Source organism: Chiloscyllium punctatum, chromosome 25 (genome assembly GCF_047496795.1).
Source record: "Chiloscyllium punctatum isolate Juve2018m chromosome 25, sChiPun1.3, whole genome shotgun sequence".
NCBI classification, from domain to species: Eukaryota; Metazoa; Chordata; class Chondrichthyes; order Orectolobiformes; family Hemiscylliidae; genus Chiloscyllium; species Chiloscyllium punctatum.
This window is the reverse complement of record NC_092763.1, coordinates 21,740,697-21,758,217: the sequence shown is the minus strand read 5'-3', so window position 1 is coordinate 21,758,217 and position 17,521 is coordinate 21,740,697. Positions and strand designations below refer to the sequence as shown.

At 41.2% G+C, this 17,521-nt stretch overlaps 1 pseudogene; it reads left to right on the top strand.

Moving 5' to 3' along the window:
- The first annotated feature begins 1,182 nt into the window (after window positions 1-1,182).
- LOC140495621 (sodium- and chloride-dependent neutral and basic amino acid transporter B(0+)-like) overlaps window positions 1,183-17,521 on the top strand; it is a 228,720-nt pseudogene continuing 212,381 nt past the window's right edge.

Sequence of the window (17,521 nt, the reverse complement as noted above, 5' to 3'; positions counted from 1 at the left end):
TTCAGATACCAAGCCTCTCTCACTTTCCCTGGGCAGTGATGCACAGAGTAACACACCTTCCAACTTCATCCATTCCTCTCTTGAGGTGCCTCACACCTCCATTGAATCACTCTCTCTCCCTCATATCACTGTCTTCTCATGCTCATGCCTCTCATGTCCTCCCTATGCAAGTAGGATGACATGATGGCTTAGTGGTTAGCATTGCTGCCTCAACATCAGGGACCCAGGTTCAAATCCAGCATTGGGTGATTCTCTATTTGGAGTTTGCACTTCCTTTCTGTGCATCCATGAGTTTCCTCCAGGTGCTGTGGTTTCCTCCTACAGTCTAAAGGTTAGGTGGATGGGCCATGTTAAATTGCCCATTGTGTCCAGGGTTCTGCAGGCTTGGCGATTCAGCTATGGGAAATATGGTGTGGAGCAGTTGTGGAGAAAAAGCAGAGTTACAACTTTGGGTCCCGTGACCCTTCTTCAGAATGCAGGACCTGAAATGTTAACTCCAGTTTCTCTCCACAAATATTGCCAGACTTGCTGAGCTTCTCCAGCAATTTCTGTCTTTGCTTCAGATTTCCAGCATCCACCATTTTGTTTGTTTTGTGCTGGGAAATAATTGTTGAAAATGAGATGCTTCTGCTGTTCATGTTGACTGTATTGGACATGCCTTTAGACAGTGAAAAGCCTCAGGATATTTTGTACAGTGGAAAATGACCCAATGTGGATTCCAAGATGTACAGTAGAACAACAGCAAAAGTGTCAGCAACAAATCGAGAGTTTTTGCTCCTCTCGGCACTTCCTCTAACTAGTGCTCATCATGGAGAAATGCTGATTTATCAGTGGGAGATCAATCAACAGCAATTTTCTTGTCAAAATCATGAGGCTTGATGGGAACTGGTGTTAATATTGGGTGAGGATTCCCTGGGCCATCCCTCCTGACCTATCATCTTTATGCCCACAAGGATCAGACATCTCCAGGGAGGGATTGTGTGAAAGAATGTAGAACGTTGGCTCCAAGAAACTGTTGCAGTACACACAAGATTTGATTGAAAAACAGTGTGGAGCTTGAGGGTTGGTGTATTCTTTGATATTCCAATGAATATATTTGTATACTTTGGCAATCGCTAATTATATGGTGTTGATCGGTCCTTTACTTCATGTTGAAAAATCAAAGCAAAAGCTTTCTGTTCAATGCACAGATTGTATTCTCAGCTACAAGGAAGACCAGGTAATAAATTCCCTGACAAACATATGCCTGTGTTGCACTCGAGCATCTCCTTTATATAAGGTGAAATCTGAAGGTCTCAAATGAATTGGTCTGCTGGGAATATAACACTAGGATAATGGCTCAAACATTTATCTTGTACAAGTAAAGTTGCAATTTGAAGTCACACTGTTCTGTCAACAATGGCATTTGTTTCCACTAGAGTCATAGGAACTGAAATGTTCTGTGATTTTAAATAACAAATCAAAAATGTATGATTAATCCTGATGTGTGTGCAATGTATTTCAGCTTTCCCTTGCTATTTTCCAGGTGTGTTTCTTATTCCCTACACCCTGATGCTGGCTTTCATTGCGATGCCAATGTTTTACTTGGAATGTTCCTTTGGGCAGTTTGCCAGTCTCAGACCTGTTACAGTGTGGAAAGCTGTGCCCATGTTACCAGGTTAATGTTTATCCAGCACTGTGAGCTTGTTAAAGGTTTAAATATTGTGTTTAATTCATGTTAGTGGAGCCTGAGGCCAGCCTTGCTTGATATCCTTGATGCAATCTGATCTGGATTTGGTTTTGCAAAGACTGATCAAGTGAACAGAGAGATGTAGCAAATATAATGTTTTCTTCCCCCCCCCCAGTTTAGTGAGCTATCAGAACCAAGATCAGGGGAACCTGTTCCTTAGTCTCCAGCATTAGTAATGGCTGTGTGCTCCATTTGTTTTGTAATAGAAATGACAGCTCCTTGAAATTTTCGCTGTTTTACTTAAATACAGCAGTGTTGCTGAAAACAACTTATAGGTGTTAGAAATATTTTCCATTAGTGCAAAGTGGAGAAACAAATTCATATTCGCTGATGAGAAATGTTTGTGGGAAAAGTTAACAAGTTAAAATTTTTGAGAGCAGGAAGGGTACCTGGTTTGCTACTTTGCATTTTAACAAATAAAGTCCAAATCTCACAGGTCATTGACACAGCAGTCCCTGAAGAACTAAGAAGGAAAATAACAGACAAAGATCCTGCCGCTGATTGCCAACTCTTCCATCACAAGTGCGTATATGACTACATTGGGTGAGAACTGGACAATATCCAGCTGGGAAGTCGCTCCAGGTTAATGGTTAATGATGTGTAAGGGTTGTAAAAATTTTGGTTGTAAAAATTTAACTTGGACCAGCGACCAGTGGGTGTACAACATCTGCTGGAAAAAAAATTGCTAGATTAAGTTCAAACTACAGAAAAATCAGAAAAAGGACTAGAAGTGAATTTGCATCATTTCACTAATTCATTATTTGCTTTGAGATTCAGAAAGTAATAAGGAAATCAGTTTTTTTTTCTTTTAGTTCATTCATGGGATGTAGGTGTTGCTGGCTAGGCTTGCATTTATTATCCTTGCTTAATTGGTCAGAGGTCAGTTTCGACTCAACCACATTGCTGTGGGTAGGGTTTCCCATGTAGATCAGACCAGGGAAAGATGGCCATTTCCTCCCCTGAAAGACATCCATGAATGAGATGGGTCTTTACAATTGACAATGGGTTCATGGTCACTCTGACTTTGGACTGAGATAAGGAGGAATTTCTTCACTCACAAGGTGATGAATCTTTGCAATTCTGTGCTTTAGAGGGCTACAGAGTCGTTGAGTACATTCAATACTGAAATTGTTAGAATTGTATATTTAAAACATCATGTGATATGGAAATAGATCAGGCAAATGATGTTCAAATTGAAGATCAGCCATGACCTTGTTTCATGGAGCAGTACTGAGGGAATGAATGGTCTACTTCTGTTCCTGTTTTCTACGTTCTCATATTCTTCATATGTTTTCCTAAGAAGTCTGATTTCTTACTAAGATATACATGAAGCTTTCTTATTTTAAAATGAATATAGATTTTATTCATTGTATTAAAATGCTTGCCAATGTTCCTGGTCATGGAAATAATTTGAAAGCAGCATGGAGATGCCCCAGGAATACTTCGAATAACTAATTGCAACTAAACACAGTTAGTTTCTCTGACTAGCGGCATGCATTTGTACTAAATCATTCAATTGTAAATAGTTTTGAATCAATATCCCTGCTTCTATTTCAAATCCAAGATGTGGGGATTACAATGGTCATGTTCAGTACCATTATACACATCACTCACAATGGCATCCTCGCCTACAGTCTGTACTACCTGTTTGCTTCCTTCCAATCGCCCCTGCCATGGGCAGACTGCTTCAGTTGGTGGGGAGCAGATGAAACATGCAGCAGGATCCCCAAAGGTACAGTGTTCACTTCTATTGGGGAAAGTGTAGACATCGTAGGCTGATGGCTTCTTGCAACTGGTTGTACTGTAACATGAACGCGCGTCATCAAACATTAAAGGTTTTTATTATTCACCTGCCTGTTCACTGGGCTCCCAGCCAGGAACACATTTTGTTATTATTGATTTTTGATTGAAGAAAGTGATGGAACAGAATCTTTAGGCAGAAATAGCAGGCTGTCTGCACATTGAGGGACTTCTGACATGAGTTTCTCTCAGATCTGCTGCAGCAACTGTTCTGTGCAGTCTGAGGAAGCCAGCAAAGCTATTGTTCAAAGTGCTCATCGTTTCACCCATAACAGTCAAATCTTCCAGCCATTGCATTGTCAGATGTGTGTGGGAGTTGCACTTACAATGGTGATAAGGAACTGATGAATTGCCCATCGTATCATCAGTCTTTGCAATATCTCAGACTCTTGAGCTGAGTGAGAAACATCACTCAGTTCAATGGTTCTTAACCGAGTACTTACCCAACAAGTTGGGCAGATTAAAATATGTTCCAATACTTGACTCTGGGGTGAGGTGGCGCAGTGGTTATCACCCCTGCCTCACAGCATCAGGGACTTGGATTTGATTCTAGCCTTGAGTAAAATTTTAGTCTGTGTGGAGTTTGCACAATCTCCCTGTGTCTGTGTGTGTTTCCCCTGGGTGCTCTGGTTTCCTTCCACAGTCCAAAGACGTGCAGATTAGTGGATTGGCCATACTAAATTGCCCAGTATGCAGGGATGTGCAGGCTAGTTAGGCTAGTCATGGGAAATGCAGGGTTATTAGGATAGAGTAGGGGGCGTGGGTCTAATTGGATGCTCTTTGGAGGCTGATGTAAATCTAATGGGCCAAATGGCCTCTTTCAGCACTGTAGGGATTTTACAAATCTTTGCTTCTTAGTCAAACATACCCGACGCTGACTATCTTGCAGACCTGACTCAAATAACCTCCCTGACCACTATGTCTGACTACTTAATACACCAAGCTCCCACAGCATGACTACCCCTGACCCAGTCTCTCTACATCTCCTAACTACCAGACTCACCTCTCACCAAGTATAACTACATTCCCAAACTATCCTGACTCCATAGGACCATAAGACATAGGAGTGGAAGTAAGGCCATTCGGCCCATCGAGTCCACTCCGCCATTCAATCATGGCTGATGGGCATTTCAACTCCACTTACCTGCATTCTCCCCATAGCCCTTAATTCCTCGAGACAACAGGAATCCATCAATCTCTGCCTTGAAGACATTTAGCGTCCCAGCCTCCACTGCACTCTGCGGCAATTAATTCCACAGGCCCACCACTCTCTGGCTGAAGAAATGTCTCCGCATTTCTGTTCTGAATTGACCCCCTCTAATTTTGAGGCTGTGTCCACAGGTCCTAGTCTCCTCGTCTAACGGAAACAATTTCCTAGCGTCCACCCTTTCCAAGCCATGTATTATCTTGTACGTCTCGATTAAGTCTCCCCTTAATCTTCTAAACTCCAATGAATACAATCCCAGGATCCTCAGCCGTTCCTTATATGTTAGACCAACCATTCCAGGGATCATCCGTGTGAATCTCCGCTGGACACGGACCAGTGCCAGTATGTCCTTCTTGAGGTGTGGGGACCAAAACTGGACACAGTACTCCAAATGGGGCCTAACCAGAGCTTTATAAAGTCTCAGTAGCACAACGGTGCTTTTATATTCCAACCCTCTTGAGATAAGTGACAACATTGCATTCGCTTTCTTAATCACAGACTCAACCTGCATATTGAACTTTAGAGAATCCTCGACTAGCACTCCCAGATCCCTTTGTACTTTGGCTTTACAAATTTTCTCACCGTTTAGAAAGTAGTCTATGCTTTTATTCTTTTTGCCAAAGTGCAAGACCTCGCATTTGTTCACGTTGAATTCCATCAGCCATTTCCTGGACCACTCTCCCAAACTGTCTAGATCCTTCTTTAGGTTCCCCACTTCCTCAGTACTACCTGCCTGTCCACCTAACTTCGTATCATCTGCAAACTTCGCAAGAATGCCCCCAGTCCCTTCATCCAGATCATTAATATATAATGCGAACAGCTGTGGCCCCAACACTGAACCCTGCGGGACACCGCTCGTCACCGGCTGCCATTCCGAAAAAGAACCTTTTATCCCAACTCTCTGCCTTCTGTCAGACAGCCAATCCTCAATCCATCCCAGTAGCTCACCTCGAACACCATGGACCCTCACCTTGCTCAGCAGCCTCCCATGTGGCACCTTATCAAAGGCCTTTTGGAAGTCTAGATAAACCACATTCACTGGGTTTCCCTGGTCTAACCTACTTGTCACCTCTTCAAAGAATTCCAACAGGTTTGTCAGGCATGACCTCCCCTTACTAAATCCATGTTGACTTGTTCTAATCAGACTCTGCTCTTCTAAGAATTTAGAAATCTCATCCTTAATGATGGATTCTAGAATTTTACCAACAACCGAGTTTAGGCTAATTGGCCTATAATTTTCCATCCTTTGTCTCGATCCTTTCTTGAACAAGGGGGTTACAACAACAATCTTCCAATCATCCAGGACTTTCCCTGACTCCAGTGACTCTTGAAAGATCTCAACCAACACCTCCGCTATTTCCTCAGCCACCTCTCTCAGAACTCTAGGATGTATCTCATTGGGGCCCGGAGATTTATCAATTTTAATACTTTTTAGCTTTTCTAGCACTATCTCTTTTGTAATGGCAACCATACTCAACTCAGCCCCCTGACTCCCTTTAATTGTTGGGAAATTACTCATGTCTTCCACTGTGAAAACTGACGCAAAGTACTTGTTAAGTTCTCCTGCTATTTCCTTATCTCTCATCACTAGGCTTCCAGCATCAGTTTGAAGTGGCCCAAAGTCTACTTTTGCCTGTCGTTTGTTTCTTATGTATTGAAAAACTTTTACTCTCATTTCTCCCTGCCTGATCTGACCAGACTAACCACCTGGCACAACCAGAAGTGAACCTATGTACCCATCCCTCTACCTATCCTCCTTACCAACTTCTCAAGTTACACACTTCACCCACTCAATTACCTAATTACCCAATTCTACCCACCAACCCACTGACCTAGCTCGTCTATGTAACCACTTCCTCACTCAATACTCACTAATCTAACCAATCTATTAGCCAACCCACATGCACTCCCTTACACATTAAACTACTTACCTAGATCACCCTACTATTCATCTTCCTAATTCATTTACTTACCCAGGTTGCCCACTATCCACTTATTCAGCTATCACATCTGTCCACAGCACTCATCATCCTATTCACTGAACTAGTAGGCAATTAATAGGATAGACAGCAGAAAAGTTATCTTCCACATGCCCCTCACACGATTAAAAGTGCAACACTGTTTTTGTATATGACAGTACTCACTGCATAATTTTCTGAAATCAGTAAAAAAGTTACTCCCAGCTTCCAACATGTTCTGTTCTCCCCATTTTGTTGAGTCATAAAGTCCAGTGTGCATCAAAAGTAATTTCATACCATCCTTCTTGAGAATCCTTGAACTGGCTTCCAGTAGCAAGGCACAAGTTGACGATTCCAGCTCCCGGTCATAGCAAGATGACTTGTTCATCATCTTTAAATTTTTATCAGTTCTTTCACTTTGAAAGAAAGTATTACTGCATGCATTCTGCCTGATGGCTAACAGGAATAGGCTTTTTCCTCAGTGACCACTGGAACTCCTGTATCTATCTGGGTCACTGTCTGTTTCTCTGTCTGCTTGTTTGCTGCCTACCTCTGTCTGCCTGCTTGCTATCTGTCTGTCTCTGTCTGCTTGCCTCATTGCTTGTATCTCTGCTTTTCTTGCTGCCTATCTCTGCCTGTCATCTTGATGTTTGTCTCTGTGCCTAGCTGTCTGTCCCCGCTGCAGTCTCTGTCCAGAGGTTCCAAGTCAGTAAGTCTGCAATAGCAATAACAGCTGCCTCTCCCTTTGTGTTCAGCTATTAAATCTGGCACTTTCATTTCGATATGACATTACCCAGATCCTCTCTTCCCAACAGCAACTAGATCACATCTGATCTGATATTGATAGCATAAGTAAAAGTAGATGTTATGCATCAGTTGGCCTTGACTTAACAGAGGCAGTTTACATGAATGGATGAATTGCAATGGGATATGTGAAATCTCTAGTTCCTCTTCTGATCTTTAATTCAACTTACAACACAAAACCAGAGACCCTTCCATGAAATTAGATTAGATTAGATTAGATTACTTACAGTGTGGAAACAGGCCCTTCGGCCCAACAAGTCCACACCGCCCCGCCGAAGCGCAACCCACCCATATCCCTACATTTACCCCTTACCTAACACTAGGGGCAATTTAGCATGGCCAATTCACCTAACCTGCACATCTTTGGACTGTGGGAGGAAACCGGAGCACCCGGAGGAAACCCACGCAGACACGGGGAGAACGTGCAAACTCCACACAGTTAGTCACCTGAGGCGGGAATTGAACCCGGATCTCTGGCGCTGTGAGGCAACAGTGCTAACCACTGTGCCACCATGCCGCCCATAATTCTACATCAATATTTCATATTTATATGTATATTGATGACACACTTTGATATCAGATTAAAGGAACTCTTTTTACTTTAATGTTGGGCTATGTGATTAAAGTATGTATCAAATAAGCTTTGCACTTGCATACAGGGAACAAACCAAAGCTGGACGGTGCCATGTGTGCAGTGTACTGACTGTACTTCTCTGTCTGCCTCATCTGTTACCTTACTCATATGAGTGGAATGATTCAGTCAGAGTGAAACAGTGACCTTGATTATATCACTTGAAATGACAGCATTGTTCCCAGTGAACTGTAATTCTAAAACACATTCCACATTTTCCAGGCCCACTCTGCAATCTCACTCTGAACGATGGATATTTTAAAATCGTTAATACGACATAGCTGCAGGCAAACAATGAAACTTGTCCAAATGGATCAGAAATCTCCATTCCTCACCAGGGTCCGAGTGGGCAATACTGGGAGTAAGTACATTGCTGCAGAGAGCTACGCCTGCACAGCTGAGCCAGGAACTCCTATTGGGAAGGTCAATTGGTGAACGTTCTGTTTTTTGAGAACAAAACTATTTGATTTCGATAGGGACATTGTTTACATTGTCCATCTCTTTAAAAAATAAGCAACATAGCAGGGGTTGCTTCTTTAGGTAACTGCTTCCTGGTTTACTGCAGGTTTACTTTAACAATGTTTGTACAGGCAAACATTTATTTTTGTGTTCTGCAAAGAAAAAAAATCATCACTAGAATTCCTAAATACTGAATAGTTGAAATTATCTATAACTGATACGCCCTTCTCTATGCTTTTATTTGAATGCAGTTTTGTGTTTAACCCATAGTCCTGGGAAATGAATTGGGGAAAACTGGCAGAAAGTGTTGTGTTTAACAATATGAAAGAGTTGAAATCATTAGGAGATGCAGTATGGAATTGTAATGTAACTGAACTGAACAGGGATTAAGGGAAGGTTGCTGCTTTTAGTAGGTGGGGAACACAATTAGTGCAACAGTGAGCTTTCTTATTGTTGTTTAACATACCATCTCTGGGTTTCATGACTAATCACTGAATGTGGGTACAACAATGACTTTACCAGCCAAATGATTTATTTTCTTGTTAAAATAAAGGGGAACACATTGGGGTCCTTGTGATTTTAGCAGTTATGCCAATGAAAAGAGAGATTGCAAAGTTGCTCCCTTTCTGCCTCCCCACCCCCTTCTCTCTCTCACACACTCACACATACACATACACACCATTTCACCTCCCAGCAATTGACATTTTTCTTGGAAGTTCTGATGCATGATCTGATGGAGTACAAAGATATATTGCTTACTGTGCATATGAGGAAGAGGCCAGCTCTTATACCAAGCATGTGGATGAAGTGGACCGAAGGAGCACTGTCACTTGAAACTGGATTCAGAGTTATAAGACGTTCATAAATTTCATGGGGGTCACGGAGAGGTGAGTTCCATTACACTCTCAGTTGTTGATCTTTGCACACCAATCCCCAAAGCGTTCTGTCTCAAAGCATTCCCTCAATCTCAAAGAACTCCATCACATTCTCTCACATTTGGACTCACTGTGAGGTTTATGCCATCTCCCAAACATGCTTCTTTGTTATTCTTTGTCATTTAACACTTTGCTAAAGTATCACAGTGTTCTCCAGTTTTTGACTTGTGAGGGAGTTACATGTGCACCATAAGAATTGAAATGGATAAATGTAACATGGAAATTCGGCCTCTGCTGATGCTTTCACTTCCCAACCTCTGCTCCTACTCTAAGGCCACCATGCTGCTACTTACCTTTGGTAAATGAGCAAAGGTAATGTTTCGGAAAGGATTATTGTTGGAGGTTGCAGGAAACTCACTCCAATTTGAAGATGCCATAAAGAAATAAGGGGGGGGGGGAGCCAGAACATCTTAGGATCTTGTCATGTAAAGATCTATATTCATAGGTCTCTTAACAACAATGTCTCAGCACTAATCGAACTTCTGCCCAATTGTTATCAAGTAACAAATTGCATCTTGTTTAAAAGGAGACCCTCTTGTCATTCACTTCATTAATGTATTTTATTTATCACTGTAAACCAGGTAGGTCCTAGACTCTCGGAAAGAGGATGGTCACAGCAAACTATCACAGACACACTGCAGCCCATACAGAAACTCCAAAACCCCTGCCCTCTCGTACAGGTAATGGTCTCTTGGTGGGGTGATTGGAATTCCCAAAACTGAGGCAACAAATATCACAAGCATTTCATTTTCTAAAGTGTGGGGCTGACCAGGCTGCCTAAGTGCAGTGGATGCTGGGACAGTGAGTAAATTTAAAGAGGGGGGTTAGACAGATTTTTAATTGGTAATGGGTTGAAGGGCTATGTGGAAAAGGCAGGAAAATGGGGGTGAGAAGCATATCAGCCATGATCAAATAGCAGTGCAGGCTTGATGGGCCAAATGGCCTAATCCTGCTCCTATATCTCATGAACTTATGAACTAAGGTTCAACTGAAACCACAGAGGTAACATCCCATAGGGGTAATTGCAAAAAGGAAGAAGGGTCTTTTTATTTTAATTGCATAAGAGAATCCATTTGGGTGATTATTGAAAACCCTGTATTCGTTTATTACAAAATGTAAATGAATCATGTCCGTTCAGGTTTCTATTGTCCAGTCGCCTTGATGCTACCTCCCATCTATCAAATGGACATTTGCCTTCAAGAGTGGAAGCAAAGGGTATGAGTGAATTGGAGAGCTTACTGTCTATGAGAATGGCTTGAGTTTGAGCTGTCTTGGTGATTGTGGCCATGAGTTTGATTTTGTTCATCCACTCGTCTGAATGAGTTTGAGATTTTCCTAGCAACCAGTTGACTAGGTATTGGGATCCGCCTCATCTGCAGCCTGACCACTATATTGCCCATATACATTGAATGACATCTAGAACTGTCCAGGCAACCCAATCGCTAGCTCATTGATTGTCCCTGTGCCGATGTGGCCATGGCACTATCTCTCCATGGTGCCAGTCATGGGGATTCTCAAGGCTGAATTGAACCACGTCCTCAGTGGATAGCCCTTATCATCAATGAGCTACCCACTCCCAGCAAATAACTGAGGTACAGCCTGTAGGCCTCCATGGCATCTTTTACAATTTCTTGCAGAGACATGCACGAAAATGGTGACAGACCAGCTGAACACTGAGGGAGTGGAATCCATTTTGGGTTATAAATACTCCTGAGGATGCCTTGATTGCCACACCTTTTCAGTCCAGGCCTCTCTGTACCAGTGGGAACCAGTGACTGCACCAAGAGTTCTCTGTGTCTGACTCACCTCAGCTTCCTCAAAGTCGTGGCCTTGGCAAACATGTCTCCCAGGAGATACACTTGTGGGCTGTGGGATTGTGAAGCACTATGGATGTTATCAGCACATTCTTGGAAGGAGTTGGAGGTGATTCCATAATTGCAGCTATATGCAAAAGACAGTGGTCTTCGATCTATCTCAAATTTGAAACCTGCCCTCTGTACGATAGGAGAGTGAACTTTGAAGCTCCATTTGGTTAGAAATGGCTTTCTGATGTCCAGTACTGAGATTTTATGGTTGTTGATCCATCCATTGTCATTTTGTTAGTTTCTTCATAACATTTGGTATAACTGAGGAGTTTGTGATCACACCTCAGTAAAGAGGCAGCCACTTTGCTGTGTAGAGTCACATATTTCCCAGGCTGCATGAAGACAAATTTCTCTCTTAAAATACATTACCAAGCCAGATGAACTTTTAATGGCTGTGTGATGAAAATAATCCTAATAATACATTTCCTATTGTCTTTTTCTTTAGGAAAGTAGTTTTACGCCGTTCCAATTCAACTGAAGAGACTGGGGAGATAGTCTGGTATTTAGCTCTTTGTCTGCTTTTGGCCTGGCTGATAGTTGGAGCAGCGTTATCTAAAGGAATCAAATCTTCAGGCAAGGTACATAATTGGTGATCAATCAAATTAAAACTCGTGACAAAGTACAGTTCTCTGTGACAATAAAACTAGAAATTATAAATCATTTGTGAAGTGTCTGGTTTATCTCCCAGGTGATGTTAATCGTGTCTCTTTGGGGAGTGGGAGATCCATAATTCATCAACACTTCAGGCCTGAGGGAGATCTGAAGATTTTTTTCCCTGACAGAAAGGATAGCAGCAATTCCCCCAATCCCCTACAATGTCTCCCTCGTTCTAAGGGTTTCAGTCACTGATGCAAGAACTCTGGGGGAAGTTGGGTAAATCTGGAAAGGTGATTGAGAGCATTTACGTGTGCAATTTATTTCAATGTGAATGGGAAAAAGAACTGCAGATGTGAGGACTGAAATATCTTCATCTCACCCTATTCTAATCTCCCATTTAAATGTGTTTTGACCCCAAAGATTAAAAATAAATAGAACAATTCTGTCCTATTTAAATTCAATTATGCTTTATGCGGGTAGCTCACTTGAAATCAATTCCTCCTACTCCCAGAGTCTGAAATCTGACAAGCTTTTCTCCTTGGTCAGGCTGTTTATTTTACTGCAACGTTCCCATATGTGGTTCTGACCATATTCCTGATCCGAGGGCTTATCCTGGAATGAGCCTATAAAGGGATTGAATTCTACATTGGAAAGCAGTTGGACCTCTCAAAACTGACTGATGCTGAGGTAAACACATCTGAACAATCCATATGGTTTCAACGGAATTTTTATCAAAATTACTGTTTATTTCACATTTCTGTTTATTTGCTTCTTGGTGCTCAAGATAATTGAGAAAGGCCCAAGTGTTTGTTTGGATTGTTGTTCACAGCCACAATTTCAGTCATTTATTTTTGATGCAGGAAGTGAATTGGAGGTGGTTATTGTCCTCCAGTTCAGAAAATATAGCCCTATTTCTTACTTTACGTTTATAGTCATTTGTCAGTTCCTCTATTTCCCAGCCCTGGATCCAACATCCAAACCTTTGTCATATCTTATCAAAGCTCTTTGAAAAGTCTTTCATTGGACATTACTCTTGACTACTCTTTTAACATGACCACCCTTTAAGAAATCCTTGTTAGCTATTTACGTCATGTTTTCTTGTGCACAGATATTCAATTAATTCATCTTGCAGCAAATATTCTTATATTGTTCTTTACACTCATCATGTGACCTGGGTAAGTCTCCCCCGGATAGTTCAGTTTCCCTTTCTGGAATTCAGGAATTACATTTGTGATTCACTATTTCTCAATGTGTTTTTCTTTGAAATTTATACCTAAGTAAAGGTGCCTCTCCTCTCTCCTGCTTTGTTCCTTTCATTATTTGATGATATTCCATCTAAACCTGGGATCTAAACTGCCTACATTTTGATCAGTTTGTCTTGTATATTATTCCTTGGTATTTTAACATTTCTGAAATGGCTCTTTGCTTCGACTGTTGTTATTTCTTTTTTGTTTTCTTTTCAGTAAAAACCTTAGGCAAAGACAAAATTATTCCCTATTATCATTCTCTCCTCTATGTGTTCATTTTTTCTTTAAATATTATCGAGCTTTGTTTTATCTCTTGGTCATTATAGCTTCATATCCTTTCCCTTCATCGCTTTTTAAAATACCCACATTGCATGATCTTCATTTGTTACTCATTACTTTAATCCTTATTATAACACAATTATTTTCCACACATTTTCTCAAATGTTTTCTCCCATCTTTGCTGCTTCATTTATTTTAATGAGATCCTTATTGGTGATAGCAGCCTTCCATCCCATAAGATGATGGGACCATGTTGGTCAATCTCTCTCCCTGAATAAGATTTTTAAAAAAACATAATTATCATTTGTGGATCTTTGTTTTGTATTCACAACTTGTTCTTAATTACTGTTTTTGAAAAAAGTAGAATGGGAGTTACTAGGTGTCTGTGCACACGTGACTAGTAACGAGGTGAGTCATTCACTAGAAAGTATGGCTGACATTGATAACATCATATTGGGAAAATTAACAATTAGTTCACGGTTTCAATTGAAATCTTTTTCCTGTGCTGATGATTTCTCCCTTCTATTTGTCAGGTCTGGAAAAATGCTGTAACACAGATTTTCTATTCTCTTGCAGTGGGTTGGGGCAGTTTAATAACACTGTCATCCTACAATAAGTTCCACAACAACTGTTACACAGATACCATTGTTGTCGATGTTGTTAATTGTGCTACCAGTGTGTTTGCTGGATTTGTCACCTTCTCCATCCTTGGCTAATAAATAACACAAGCTTGTTTCAGAGGTTGTCCAGTCAGGTAACTGCAGAGTCACACTTACTGTCCTCTGTTAAAATATTTCTGACCCACGATATAATTGTTTGGGTTTCTCGACCTCATGTTATCTCCTCTCTTGAAAGGAAATACGAAGTTAAGTTTTTTTTGTATTGCATTCATCAGGATTGATGTACAAGATACCAAACTTGGAAAGTGAGCACTAATTTTTGCAGCATGAAAGAGATTGGTTGTACTGTTGTTAGCTGTCAATCTTAGCTGGAAATACTTGAACCAGGCTGATAGACTGATTAGGGTGTGGTCATAGGGAGTACTGCAGGGATTGGCAGTCTCCATGACCCTTTCCTCACTGGAAAAATTACAATGTGTGGCTATATTCCATTTGGCAATGTAAAGCAGGGTCACATATGTCAGTTTAATATTCCATATATTCCCCACAGGACCATTTTGCATGGTACCGACTTGAACAATTAATGTCTACCTGCTTGATTGGCACCGACTTGAATAATTAGAGTCTACCTGCTTGAAACTACCTGGTTTCTGGTGTATCTTCATGCTATACATTGGCCAAGCAAACAATCATATTTTCTCATGTTGTATAAAACCGATGTTTCTTGTATTTCAGTCCTGATGTGTGCAAGACAAAAACCTTCAGATTTAAGTCCTTTTTAGTTTCTGTGTCACAGACGTGAAACTTCTGTCAAGAAACAACAATACTTTCTTGAGTTCCTTCCCACAGTCCAAAGATATACAAGTTAGGTGCATTGGCCACATGAAGTGCTAGGTTACAGGGATAAGGTCGGGGGGTGGTTCTGGGTGGGATGCTATTCGGAGGGTCAGTTTGGACATAATGGGCCAAATGGCCTGCTTATACACTGTAGGAATTCCAAGATGCTATTTTTTTTTCTCTCATATTCACTCTGTTGACAAATTTTGGAGTCAATTCCATTGTATTAAGGAGGGAAAGAGCAACTGGGAAGGAGAAGGGAAGAGTGAGAAAATCAGAAATAGACACAAAGGAAGACAGAAAATGTGGAAAATATGAAAAGAAAGGGAAAGAGTGTGGGATCTAATTGGAACAAATAATGAAAGGATTTGACAAACCAGGGGTGAGAGATGGGTGAGTGATCATGCGAACAGTGAATATAAGTGTTGACACACATAGGAAGCAGAGCGGAAGGGAGGCCAGTGAGATGTGTTGAAGAAACTGAAGTGGAGGAGGAGGATAAAACTCAGAAGCAAAGGCACATGATATTTCAAGAGTCAAAGCCACACAACTCTCAGCAGAAACTGGATGGCTTTGTTGCTATGATTAGAGACTGATGAACAGAATTGGAATACCAAACAGCTGAATGTTTCAACGTGATGGAAGAGAGCCACAAAGTCTCAGATCCATTACTGCACAAAATGTCATATATTTCAACAAAAAAAAATCTTAATTAATTACTGAGTGTAAAATTCAAAAGAAATGAAACAGTTTGTGAATTACTGTTTTAAGTACAATTAGTTCACGATTTTAATTGTATCTAGGTTTCGGTTTGGCTTTCATTGCCTACCCAGAGGCCCTTGCACAGTTGCCATGGGCACCTTTATGGGCCACGTTATTTTTCTTCATGCTGATCACTGTAGGACTCAGCAGTCAATTTGTAGCTGTCGGTAAGAACAATATTACTTTACCTCCTTTCCACTTTGATTAAAAGGGAGCTATTGCGATCTAGCCTTTGAGTCTGCACAGGAACCCAATGCTGCACATATCACGCAGGGTTAGTATTAGGACTAGGGGAGTTTGGCCCAGCTAAAAATGTTGCTTACAGCAAAATGGCACATTCCCAGGGAATCACTGTCAACATTTATAAAGGGGACTTGTAATAAGCTTAATATAACCTCAACTGGGGTTATATCTATTTCAGACCCAGGTTCTGAAGTTCCATAAACAAGATTCAGTTATATGGAAGGTGTCTCACTTTTCTCCTGGGGTATGCCAATTCAGTACGTACTTTATTGGCTGTTTGCAAATCTACAAATAAGCACAGAGGCAAAAACATTTCTAGGCCGGTGGAAGAACCAAGATCTTGCATTTATCATAACTACTGGATATCGCAAGGCATTGAAATGCCTGTGAACTGTAATATAGGAAAAAGCATTTGTGTAATGTAGGATATGTGGCAGCTAACTCACATAATGCAAAACCCAACAGCAATATGGAAAAAGATCAGATTTTTTTTTCATGTTGATCGACATATATCTCCCCTGCCCTCCTTCCAAGTAGGCTAATGAAATCTTTGGCATTCACCCAAACGAGCAAATGTGGACTCCATTTTGATATCACATTTGAGGATGGCATTCCTGAAAGTGTAGCCCTTCTGCAGTATTGTATTGAACATACTGTTCTATGTTCTAATACTCCCCTACCTGCATCCACCTATCCCTATCCCACCTACCTTTCCCCGAGCCCCCCTCCCCTCCCTCTATTTATTTCTGAACTTCCTTCCCTCTCCCCCATCCTGATGAAGGATATCAACCTTGAATGTCAGCTTCTCTACCTCCTGATGCTGCCTGGCTTGCTGTGTTCCTCCAGCCTCCTGTTTGTCTACATTGGATCCCAGCCTGTGCAGTTTTGTTTTGTCACATACCCAGAGAGACAGGTTCTTGTTGAGACAGATGTCTTGAAGTTCATTAACAATGTTATCTGTTTATAAGCCTACAATTCCAGAGTTACATACATGACCTGGGTTTTGTGCTTAGGGATGTTACTGTGGGTTATATGCACATAACTGAATGACTGAATACACAACCCTCACTACACTGCCTTCATGACACAGTAGCTGAAGATGAAGTGGGTCCCTTTATACTGAATGTCACATATCATATAGATAGTTTAAAGTACTTCTCTGTCAGGTCTGGAATTGTACCAGATTACAACAGTCCTATCTGTTTTTTAGTCTGGGGAGTTATGGAGTTATTGGGTGAGAGGGAGGGGACATTTGTTCCCTGGGACCACAAAGCTGATTAATATTTGACTGTTAATTTCACCAGAAGCCATTATAACCTCATTGCTGGACCAGTTCCCTACATTTCTGCAATCAAAGCGTCTTTCTGTGACAGCTGGTGTATGCTTGGTGTTGTATCTCCTCAGTGTCCCATGTGTGACACAGGTTTGTCATCTTTCGGTATTTAGCTTTGATTTCACATACAGCTATCATTAGATTGATGCCTTTCACGAAGTGAAGCCCTTGTATTTTAGTCGTCTTCTTTTCTCCACCCACTTCAATGTTATGAC